The sequence below is a fragment of the Balaenoptera borealis genome (genome assembly GCF_965194805.1).
Source record: "Balaenoptera borealis genome assembly, chromosome: 3".
NCBI classification, from domain to species: Eukaryota; Metazoa; Chordata; class Mammalia; order Artiodactyla; family Balaenopteridae; genus Balaenoptera; species Balaenoptera borealis.
In genome coordinates, this window is record NC_138866.1 from 21,737,852 (window position 1) to 21,750,708 (window position 12,857).

General features: G+C 39.9%; 1 long non-coding RNA gene across 1 annotated transcript; it reads left to right on the forward strand.

Annotated features, from left to right (window-relative positions):
- The first annotated feature begins 234 nt into the window (after positions 1-234).
- On the forward strand, positions 235-11,854 carry LOC309625370. The gene is made up of 2 exons (XR_014242491.1): positions 235-953; positions 3,091-11,854. It is a non-coding gene; the product is annotated as an uncharacterized lncRNA (long non-coding RNA).
- Positions 11,855-12,857: the final 1,003 nt, after the last annotated feature.

Sequence of the window (12,857 nt, forward strand, 5' to 3'; positions counted from 1 at the left end):
AAATGTCAAAATCATTCCTTTTAAGAAAAAAGTTTTTTGAAATTTCCTTTTGTATACATCAGGCAATGACAGTGATTTCCTGTGTAATTCGGGGATATTTATTGACAGTAATGTATATAACATGAGGAAAAAATTTACTTTTCCATGAAATGGCCATTATGGGATTATTATTAAAGAAGGAATATAACACTATTTAAAAATTTTCTCCCAACTATTTACATTTGGATTCAATGCATTTTAATTCTAAATTTAGCATCATGGATTAGCATGACTGTCTAAAGGACTGCATAAAAGATGACTGCATAATTCTGTATTATTTATCTGTGCTGTCAAATAGGTTTGACATGGTAGGAATTCAAGTAACATTGGCAAAGAGTTCAAGTATGTTCTAACTATGGAAAAGATAAAGGTATGTTGTCTACCGTTGCTCAATTTCTGAAATAAAGGGGTAAGAATACAGTGTAAGAATGTGATTTAGTCAAAGAAAGTGAACTCATGTAATGTTTCTTTAACTCCAAGGTTCCAGTGGCTTAACTCAGTAAAGGTTTGTTTTTCCTGCATGTCACAGTGCACTCCAGGTTGGTAGGGAAGGCTCTGCTCCACGCAGTAATTCAGGGACATAGCCTCCTTCTATCTAATAAGTTTACCTTTCCCTGGGATTTCAGATACTCTCTCCCTCTCCCTGGGATCCTTTGCTTCTGTCTGGCAGAGACAGAAGACAGAGAGCACAGGAGGATTGTGTGGGAGGTTTTATGGACCTGAATGTGACACTCTTACCCCTGTTTATATTCCATTGGCCAGACCTCAATAACTGCAAGCATGGCTGGGAGACGTGTTTGTAGGTGTGTGCCCAAGATGTAGGGAAGATGGGTTTAGTTGAGTATATGACCTGGGTCTTGGTCATAAGATAGCTAATCATGACTTTGTTTTGCAAGTATGAAAAACGTAACAAGGTTTTTCTCCTTCAATTTGTTAATATGGTGTATCACATTGATTGATTTACGTATATTGAAGAATCCTTGCATTCCTGGGATAAACCCCACTTGATCATGGTGTATGATCCTTTTAATGTGCTGTTGGATTCTGTTTGCGAGTATTTTGTTGAGGATTTTTGCATCTATGTTCATCAGTGATATTGGCCTGTAGTTTTCCTTCTTTGTGACATCTTTGTCTGGTTTTGGTATCAGGGTGATGGTGGCCTCGTAGAATGAGTTTGGGAGTGTTCCTCCCTCTGCAATATTTTGGAAGAGTTTGAGAAGGATAGGTGTTAGCTCTTCTCTAAATGTTTGATAGAATTCACCTGTGAAGCCATCTGGTCCTGGGCTTTTGTTTGTTGGAAGGTTTTTAATCACAGTTTCAATTTCAGTGCTTGTGATTGGTCTGTTCATATTTTCTATTTCTTCCTGGTTCAGTCTCGGCAGTTTGTGCATTTCTAAGAATCTGTCCATTTCTTCCAGGTTGTCCATTTTATTGGCGTAGAGTTGCTTGTAGTAATCTCTCATGATCTTTTGTATTTCTGCAGTGTCAGTGGTTACTTCTCCTTTTTCATTTCTAATTCTATTGATTTGAGTCTTCTCCCTTTTTCTCTTGATGAGTCTGGCTAATGGTTTATCAATTTTGTTTATCTTCTCAAAGAACCAGCTTTTAGTTTTATTGATTTTTGCTATTGTTTCCTTCATTTCTTTTTCATTTATTTCTGACCTGATCTTTATGATTTCTTTCCTTCTGCTAGCTTTGGGGTTTTTTTGTTCTTCTTTCTCTAATTGCTTGACCCAGCTCCCAGAGAAATGGAAATAAGAACACAAATAAACAAATGGGACCTAATGAAACTTAAAAGCTTTTGCACAGCAAAGGAAACCATAAACAAGACCAAAAGACAACCATCAGAATGGGAGAAAATATTTGCAAATGAAGCAACTGACAAAGGATTAATCTCCAAGATTTACAAGCAGCTCATGCAGCTCAATAACAAAAAAACGAACAACCCAATCCAAAAATGGGCAGAAGACCTAAATAGACATTTCTCCAAAGAAGATATACAGATGGCCAACAGACACATGAAAGAATGCTCAACATCATTAATCATTAGAGAAATGCAAATCAAAACTACAATGAGATATCATCTCACACCGGTCAGAATGGCCATCATCAAAAAATCTAGAAACAATAAATGCTGGAGAGGGTGTGGAGGAAAGGGAACTCTCTTGCACTGTTGGTGGGAATGTAAATTGATACAGCCACTATGGAGAACAGTATGGAGGTTCCTTAAAAAACTACAAATAGAACTACCATACGACCCAGCAATCCCACTACTGGGCATATACCCTGAGAAAACCATAGGTCAAAAAGAGTCATGTACCAAAATGTTCATTGCAGCTCTATTTACAATAGCCAGGACATGGAAGCAACCTAAATGTCCATCGACAGATGAATGGATAAAGAAGATGTGGCACATATATACAATGGAATATTACTCAGCCATAAAAAGAAATGAAATGGAGGTATTTGTAATGAGGTGGATGGAGTTAGAGTCTGTCATACAGAGTGAAGTAAGTCAGAAAGAGAAAAACAAATACAGTATGCTAACACATATATACGGAATCTAAGGAAAAAAAAAAGCCATGAAGAACCTAGTGGCAAGACGGGAATAAAGACACAGACCTACTAGAGAATGGACTTGAGGATATGGGGAGGGGGTGGGGTGAGATGTGACAGGGTGAGAGAGTGTCATGGACATATATACACTACCAAATGTAAAATAGATAGCTAGTGGGAAGCAGCCGCATAGCACAGGGAGATCAGCTCGGTGCTTTGTGACCACCTAGAGGGGTGGGATGGGGAGGGTGGGAGGGAGGGAGATGCAAGAGGGAAGAGATATGGGAACATATTGTATATGTATAACTGATTAACTTTGTTATAAAGCAGAAGCTAACACACCATTGTAAGGCAATTATACTTCAATAAAGATGTTTAAAAAAATAAAAATAAATAAATAAATAAAGGACAAAAATTAACTTTAGAAACTCAAAAAAAATAAATAAATAAATAAATAAAATTTAAAAAAAAAAAAAAAAAAAAAAACGTAACAAGGATGATTAAAACATATAGTGATCACATTTGTTTATTTATCATTGAAAGTTTTTCCAAGTTAATTACATTCTTTTATTTCCTGATAGCCATCAGCATGGGCCCTGATGCCTAAACACAATTTCATTTATTTGTTTGAACAACTCATTGTTTTTTAAATATGCAGCTTGCTGCTTATGAAGAGTTGAGTTTAGACGTTGCATTACTTTAATTGAAGAACTTTGTCAACATTTTGTCTTATAAATTTAATTTACCTATAAGTAGGTATCATCTTAACTTTGTATTTAAAAAGTTTTGTCTTTAAAAATATAACATGTTTCACAGAGGCTTAATGATTGACAAGCACCAGATGCTCCTTCATGTAGCCTGGGGAGTGCACGTCGATGCTGGGCAGCACTCGGCTCTTCACTTATGAACTTGGAGCTTCACCTTTGTGAACTTTTCTAGAAGAGGGACACTATCCAGCAAAGCAGAAGTAGGGCAACTCCTCAAGTCTACCTACTCTCCTCGACGGTGATAGCACTTGGCAGAATGGTGTTGCTTTGGATTTGACCACAGTTGGGCAAAGAAGTTCAGCACGCAGACGGGAGAAAAGAGCGCTGTGTCAAAGGGGCCCAAGTCACTGGGTTTGGCTTCACCCAAGGAATACAGTCTGATTCTTGTGGGAAGTTTAGGGAGAGATAGTCCTGTGAAAGTCTAATGTTCAACCTGCCAAATGTAAGTTATTAGGCTACAGGAAGCATCCTTATCTTCTGTGATTCTTTCCTTAAAACAATTCCTACCCCTTGACTGGTCACAAGGTAACTTGACCTTAGATTGACCGAGGCCAGTCAAAATGCACCACCTTTTTTGAGAAAGGAAGCTTTTTTCAAACCACCTGAATAGTTTACAATGGTGTCGAGGTGAGGTAGAGCGGTGCAAGCCACCATTCCCCAATTCAACCATCATTATCAGATGGGACAAGCAATCTTGGAGCGTTTTAACTAAAACAATAAGGTGCCAAGGGGTCTCATAGAATGCAGTAAAACTCTTTAATTTGGTGTTTTCTGATACTGTTGGGGCCATGCTAACATGGATATGCCTTACTTGTGGCCTATATTACAGACCAAGGCAAAAAGGTAAAAAGAAGAACCAAGTTGTCCAGCAGTAGTTTTATATTCTCCTCTTTGAATCAGTATCAGAGCAATTAGTTGTTATAATATGCTGGCCAAGAGAATGACATCCAAGGTGAGTGGCACAGGAGACGTGTCAGTCACACTGGGGGACAGCTGAGGAGAGGTGCCTTCTTTGAGCTCCAGCTGAGCAGCCTGCAGAGGGAGAATGCCATCAAGGTGAGGATTTGCTGTGTGACACCAGTCAACTGTGAACACGTTGAGAGGCTCCTAATTCTCTAGCAAGAGAAAGGGGGAGAAAGACATATTTTCAAGTAGCTCTATGTAGGAGGCTGTGACTCCTGTCTCAGCTCAAAACTGCTTAGCTTTCTTCCTCCTTCTCTTTTCCTTCTCTTTTTGTTCCATTAGTTGACAGTGACCCCAGTTTGGCAAGTCCTTGACCTCATCCACTGACCTGACGGACTTGCTGAGTAAGTGTCTGTAGTAAGCACACCTAGTGATGCAGGTATATTTCATTAAGGTTCTCTTTTTTTATTTGTCACGAAAAGGTCATTCACATCTGGCAAGGGACAGAGGAGCTAGGTTTTAGGTCATGTTAACCTTCCCCACATTTGGAAAAAAGTTCATCCCTTGCCACGTTTTCACTCTGAGGCTGAGTCTGCCAGATCTATTTTGGGCTATTATTGAAGAGCCTATGTGTCCAGCAACAGGACTTACCTAGGACATTAGATGTACACAAATACAGCACATAACTAGTTATTGGGCCTGTTGATCCCAGTGTGTATTTCACTCATGTGTATTTGACTCATGAGAGACTCTCTTGTGCTTATTCTACCCAAAGTAAAAACTAAAATTATCTGTCAATTCCCTAATATAATCAAGCCCAGTTTTAAATTGGCCAAGCAGTGAGACCTTCCATAAAGAAAGGGTACTTTAAAGCTTCAGGTTTTTTTTCTTCTTCTCCTAGTCTCCTCTGTTGCCAACCTTGGAGGGCAGAGGATTGATTTTGATCAAGGAGTTGATACTATACATTATGGTTAGTGGATCATGCTGTTAGATTAATGGGATTAGCCTAGTTACTAGGTGGCCCAGAAGCAGAAGTAGGAGTAAAAGCTTCAAGAGAGAAGATCCTAGAACTGGCCAAACTTCCCTGAGATCTTGGGTATCATCAAGATAGTTGCTAAAGCTCAGTACAACACTGGAGGTTGGAAATATATCACGGTATTTGATATACAAGTATGGCTTTCACGGAAGGTTAAGCTACTTAGGGAAGAGCCAGCCAATAGGACTGGACAGTCAATTTCCCAGCTGGAAGGGTTACAAAGATAGAGTGACTTGCGGGAGAGTAGAAAGGTGCCCAGCAAAGTAAGGATGCAGCCTTTCAGTGAGCCCCAAGCCCAACTAAGACTGATTATTGAGTGATGCCACTTCCTTTTTATAATCCCATGCATTTTTAATAAAACCTTATTTAAACATTCCTGATCTCAGCTGGATGCTGTCACATCTCGGTGCTGGGCGATGTCCATCCAGAGCAAGGGCACCTTTTTCTAATTTGTATAAGAGTTCAATATGGGCTAGCTATGGCCCTGACGGTGCTTCAGAGAATCAAGGGAGGGGTCACATGTCTGTGATTAGAGCAAATGTTAAAGGGGACCAGACCCTGCCTGAGGTCAATGATGATTCCTGAGAGAGCTCCAAGAGGAAAAGACTCTTGTGCAGAAGGAGTTGGAGCGCTAAAGCAGAACTTCACAACTAATATGTCTTGAGTGTGTGGCACATGTGACTCAATGTTGAACTGCTTAACCCTTGGGGAAGTTGGCTGAGGTTGGGGGCAGCCAGAGCCTCTATCTTGGTCACCTCTGGCCAAGAGCAGCCTCGTCCATTTAGGTGGTGTGCATGCAATATGATGATATTCTCAGTGTGCCATGATGCGAACAAGTTTGGGGAGCACTGCTATAAGGTCTCACTTGTCAGAGGACCTGGGTTTCACATCCTGAAGGAAATGTCTAATTTTCCTTATACTTGGTTATCTGGTTCCCAGAACCACCACAGACTAACATCAGAAAATAATGAAGTGGAAAAATATCTGCTAAAGAACCTTCAGCTGCAACTGGTTTCTAAGTCAGAAGTGCTGGAGGATCCTGCAGTGAATGGGCACAGGTTGATGCAAAGGATGAACTCTGGAATATTGGGGAGAATATGAGCTATTTAGCTCAGACTTAAGTAGCTGTGACAATTTCTCTTTAAAACTGACAACCACTCTTGCCAGTCTTAGCATCATAGAGTGCCTATGATAATCTGAGCTCCTGATAGTATCGTCATGTTGATTCTCTCCTAGAAATATCTCCCAGACCAGCTTCCTCCTTTGTGTTCTTCTTAACCATGTCACCCCCTTTCTTAAGAGGGAGGGCCTCCACATTTGGTCGTGCAGTGCACAATCCACACAGCGCTATGCTAAGAGCCTTGATATTCTCCACTTTCTACTGAATAGAGGTTAAACTTTACAGTCTGGCATGCAAGGCCTTCCATGGTCTGGCTTCAGTCTACTTGAATCAGTGAAGCTGCTGGCGGGACACAGATGGCCCACTAAAAGGGTTTAACTGAGGAGAATTTAATGAGCAAACTATCTACAGAGTGATGCGTGGGGTTGAGGGAACCCAACAGGGATGATGAAACACTAACCCAGGAGTTAGCCACAGCAAAGCTATTACTACCCCTGGGCTGAATGGACAGGGAAAGCAGGGGTGAGGTGATAATAGACCCTGGAGAGAACTTGGAGCCAAAGAAGAGAGATGGGTAAGTCAGGAGCTGTAACCATAGACCTACCACTGCCAGAACAGCCAGGAGACAGGGAGGGAGCTGGAGAGCTGCACTCTGATCTCAAGCCAGTGCCCACCCACCCTCATTGCTAAACCAACTGGAATCCAGAAGGCAATAGAGTGTGGGTGATACAGTCCCTAGGGGTCAGCCTCTGCAGGGCAGAAAAGGTTGGAGAATGCCTCTGGAGAATAACCAGCACATTCCTTCCCTCCTTCCGGTCCTGTAAGCCTATGCATTAGGCATTCTGGTTCCTTTTCGTCATGGTGGTTCACATTCCTGAGACTGCTCATGTTTATGTCTCAGTCTGGAATGCCCTTCCCACCATCCTCCTATATTTATACATTTGAAATCCTACTCATCCTTTAAATCCCAGCTTAAAAGTGACCTTCTTTTGAAGTCTTCTTTTTTTTTTAAATTTTTTAATTTTTTTTTAAACATCTTTATTGGAGTATAATTGCTTTACAGTGGTGTGTTAGTTTCTGCTTTATAACAAAGTGAATCAGTTATACATATACATATGTCCCCATATCTCTTCCCTCTTGCGTCTCCCTCCCTCCCACCCTTCCTATCACACCCCTCTAGGTGGTCACAAAGCACCAAGCTGATCTCCCTGTGCTATGCAGTTGCTTCCCACTAGCTATCTATTTTACGTTTGGTAGTGTATATATGTCCATGCCACTCTCTCACCCTGTCACATCTCACCCCTCCCCCTCCCCATATCCTCAAGTCCATTCTCTAGTAGGTCTGTGTCCATCAACAGATGAATGGATAAAGAAGATGTGGCACATATATACAATGGAATATTACTCAGCCATAAAAAGAAATGAAATTGAGTTATTTGTAGTGAGGTGGATGGACCTAGAGTCTCATACAGAGTGAAGTAAGTCAGAAAGAGAAAAACAAATACTGTATGCTAACACATATATATGGAATCTAAAAAAAGAAAAAATGGTCATGAAGAACCTAGGGGCAAGACGGGAGTAAAGACACAGACTTACTAGAGAATGGACTTGAAGTCTTTTTAAAGAGTTCTCTGATCGCTCAGGCAGAATCTTCTAGGCCAGGGATATGAATGGCTTGCAAAGCCTAAAATATTTACTCTCTGGCCCTTTACAGAAAAAGTTTGACAGTCCTTGCTGTAAACCTGTGCTGTCCAGCACGGTAGCCATTAGCTGCATATGGCTCATGCAGACTTTCAATGGGGTGGCTGCAACTGAAAATGGAGATTTAACTTTTAATTAATTCAATTTTAAGTTCTAAAAGCAATACTCAATTCAGTTATGGAGAACTTTTAAGTGTTTAGAACCACTTGGGTATGCAACTCTGTTTTTTCACCTGTAAATTTTATGAACTTTGGATATGGATCAAGTATTTCTAAAGAAAATTTAGTTCCAAGTTGCAATGTGCCATAAGTACACACTGACTTTTGAAGACTTAGTGAGAAGAAAAAAGAATGTAAAATATCTTAATATTATATTGATTACATGTCAAAATGAAAATAGTTTGTATATACTGGGTTAAACAAAGTATATTATTAAAATTGATTTTATACCTCTTTCTTTTAATCTTTTTAAAGTGTGGCTATTGGAAAATTTACAGTTACATAGTGACTTGCATTATATTTCTACTGGACAGCATTTTTCTATAATAACATCCAGAAACTCTTTGTAGTAGTTTTTTTTTTTTTTAATTTTTATTTATTTATTTATTTATTTATGGCTGTGTTGGGTCTTCGTCTCTGTGCGAGGGCTTTCTCTAGTTGCGGCAAGTGGGGGCCACTCTTCATTGCGGTGTGCGGGCCTCTCATTATCGCGGCCTCTCTTGTTGCGGAGCACAGGCTCCAGATGCGCAGGCTCAGTAATTGTGGCTCACGGGCCTAGTTACTCCGCAGCATGTGGGATCCACCCAGACCAGGGCTCGAACCCGTGTCCCTTGCATTGGCAGGCAGATTCTCAACCACTGTGCCACCAGGGAAGCCCTGTAGTAGTTTTTAATACTCCTGTGAGTACATCTGTCTTCCTCTCTCCTTGTAAGAGACATAGGTAAAAAAAAATCTCTGATTTATATGTGTTGCACATAATAAGTACTCAATAAATGCACAATGAGTTGAGCCTTAAAAAGGCTTCATTCAAACACTTCTTCTTGGAAGTGGATGGCCAGTTCTCTGGGTTTTTAAAAAGGAAGTTTAGACTGAATTTCAGTGACCTTCAGGGGTTTCAGGTTTGTAATCTCAAGTGCTTCCTTACAATAAGATTTATGCCTCAACAAATGACTTCTTGCAGAGGAAAAGGTATATAGTGGAATCTTTCTTTTCTCATGGTTTTTAAGAATTTATAAAAGGCCATCTCTACTTTTTTAACTACAGCAGATGCCCAACTATATCATAAAGCAGAAAATTGCTAAATAGTTATGCTATACCAGAGATATGCTGTTATAATTGGAGGATGCATTTTAAGGGCTCAGCATCAATTAAACATATCACAGACGTTAACAATAATATATTAGAAATTCAATTCAAATCTAACACATATTTATTGAGTGTTTACTGTGTGCCAAGGATTGTTCTAGGCTCCTGGGGTATTATCAGTGAATAGAAACCAACAGAAATGTCTATTCTTCTGGAATTTATGTTATACTATGTTTATTATAACATGATAAATAAATTATATAGTTTGTTAGGAGATGATAAGCACAATAGAAAAAAGAAAAAATAGAGCAAGATGAGGGAGACTACAATTGCAGCATGGAACAAGTTACAGTTTTAAGTGGGGGTGGTCAGGACAGGACTCACTGAATAGGTGCCATTTGGGCAAAGGCTGGATGAAGGTGAGGGTTTTATCCATGGCCTGTCTGGGGGAAAGCATTCCAGACGGTGATGAGTCAATGCCAAGAGCCTGGTTAAGGAGCTGCTGGTGTGATCAAGGAATAGCAGGAAGGCAGAGCAGCTGGAATACAGTTAACAAGGAGGAGAGTTGTAGGAAATGAAAGCAGTGAGACAGTCATGGCCCTTGTTGGCTACTGTAACACTTTTGCTCTGAGAGAACTGGAGAGACTTTATGCAGAGGAATGACTGGGTCTAACTTAAATTTTAAAAGGACCACTCTAGCTGATCTGTTAAGAATATACCAGACATTGGCAAATTGTTCTGTAAAGGGGCAGAGAGTAAACATTTTAACTGATATCATATGATATTTGTCTTTCTCTGTCTGACTTACTTCACTTAGTATGATAATCTCTAGGTCCCTCCATGTTGCTGTAAATGGTATTATTTCATTCTTTTTTATGGCTGAGTAATATTCCATTGTATATATGTACCACATCTTCTTAAACCAGTCATCTGCTGATGGGCATTTGGACTGATTCCTTGTCTTGGCTGTTGTAAATAGTGTTACTATGAACATGGGGGTCCATGTATCTTTTAGAATTAGAGTTTTAGTCTTTCTGAATATATGCCCAGGAGTAGGTTTGCTGGATCATATGGTAGCTCTATTTTTAGATTTTTAAGGAACCTCCATACTGTTTTCCACAGTGGCTGTACCATTTTTCATTCCCACCAACAGTATACAAGGGTTCCTGAATTTCATATACATTTTTTTTTTAATTTTTTAAATTTATTTATGGCTGTGTTGGGTCTTCGTTTCTGTGCGAGGGCTTTCTCTAGTTGCGGCAAGCGGGGGCCACTCTTCATCGCGGTGCGTGGGCCTCTCACTATCGCGGCCTCTCTTGTTGCGGAGCACAGGCTCCAGACACACAGGCTCAGTAACTGTGGCTCACGGGCCTAGTTGCTCCACGGCACATGGGATCCTCCCAGACCAGGGCTCGAACCCGTGTTCCCTGCATTGGCAGGCGGATTCTCAACCACTGCGCCACCAGGGAAGCCCCCATATACTTTTTATGTGTCTCACAATATTCATTTAAAAAATTTTTTTAAACAGTTTACCTCTCAGGATGTTACAAAACCAGACAGTGGGCCCAATTTGTCAACCCCTTAATAGACTGTAGGGGGACAAGAGAAGAACAATGGAGACCATTTAATAATTCAAGGAAGAGAGATGGTGGTAATCCAGACCAGGATGATAGCAGTGAATGTGTAAGAAGTGGTCATATTCTAAATATATTTTGAAGGTTAAGTCAAAAAGACTTGTTGATGATTTGGATGTGGGGTATGAAATAAAGAGAAGAATCAAGGAAGACTTCAAGATTTTGGTCTGAGCACCTTGAAGGATTTGCCATCAACTGAGATGGGGAAGGCTGTAGGTGACATGGCTTTTGGGGTAGAAGATTAGAAGTTTAGTTTTGGACATGTTGACTTTGAGATACCTATTTGATGTCAAGTGGAGTTGGTAGGAGGTAGATGGATATACAAGTCAGGAATTTGGAGAAAGGTCTGGTCTGGCGATGTACTTTTGGGAATCATCGCACATAGATAGTATTCAAAACCTTGTGACTACCTGAGATCACCCAGGGAATAAGTGCTGATAGAAAAGGCAAAAGAACGAAGGACTGAGTCCCAGTGTATCATGACATTAAGAGGCTGATGCGAAGAGAAAAAGCAGCAAAGGCCATTGGGAAAGAGCAGTCAGCGAGGTAAGTGGAAAACCAGGATAGTGTGGTGTCCTGGAAGCAAAGGGAAGAAAAGGCGTAAATGGGGAGAAAGTAAACAGTTGTATCAAGTACTGCATGTTACTGGTCAAGTAACATGAGGACTGAAAACTGACCATTGGGTTTAGTATCATGGATTCATGAATGAATTTAATGAGATTGGTTCCCATGGAGCTGTGGGATTGAAAACCTAGTCAAGAGTGGGTTTAACAGAGAATGGGAGGGAACAATATGCAGCAGTGAGCAAGGCAACTCTGTTTTTTTTCTTCTAGTTTTGTGACAAAGGAGCCAAAGAAATAATGTGAGAGAAGTGGAGGTAAGAAGAGATTTTTAAAAACATGGGACATATAATGGCATGTCTGCATGCTGATGGGGGTACCAAGAGATGGGAAGAATCCAAAGTGTGGTAACTTTATTATTTTACAATAACTCAAAGAGGAAATTCTGTACTCCATTTACTAGAAAGCAGGCATCCTTGTCTATAATAATTATACAAGGTGTATAATACACAGAGACAACATAAAGTACTCTAATTTAGTTAGAATAACTACCTGTAAAAAGTTTTTGATGTTTGATTGGCAGTTTTATTTGCCACTTTAAAAGTTAGAAAGATGTTTTCTTTTGTGATTAATTGTATGACTCAGTTCTATTAAAGAAGCTGAGTTGATGCCTTAATTTTCCTCTTCATTAAATTTCTCTATAATAGAGGCATTTGGTATCATTTCACTGACCTTAGAGCTATCATCATTCATCTTATTTACCAGTAGTTTTATTATCCAAAGTCAATGATGATTCTTCCCTTGAAAAATATTTCTATATGTTAAGGCTAATGCCAATTTCTCCACTGTGTCCTCCCCTTCCTTCTTAGTTAATTCAGAGTATGCACAGAGGAAATACAGGCTAAGGAAACAAATCAGTGAATGTCAACTTCTAAGTTCCTATTTAACACTTAGCTGACAGCTCTCAGAGGGCTTTGTAACTGGAATGCCAAAGTCATAGAGACAGTTATCAGGTTCTTTGCAGAGATTTTTCGAAAGCAGTTTCCATGTATTTCTGTGGAATTAAACCAACATTAGAAAATCTACTGATTTTTCAGTCTGCTGGTATCTCTATGCTCAGACTTTGAATAAATGAACAAATTGAACTTTTTGTCTTCCAATTAGTTATCGTTTAAATTAGGCCATCTCTTACTACATGGGAGTACTTTGTGTAAGACAAAGCCGAGGATTGCCTCAG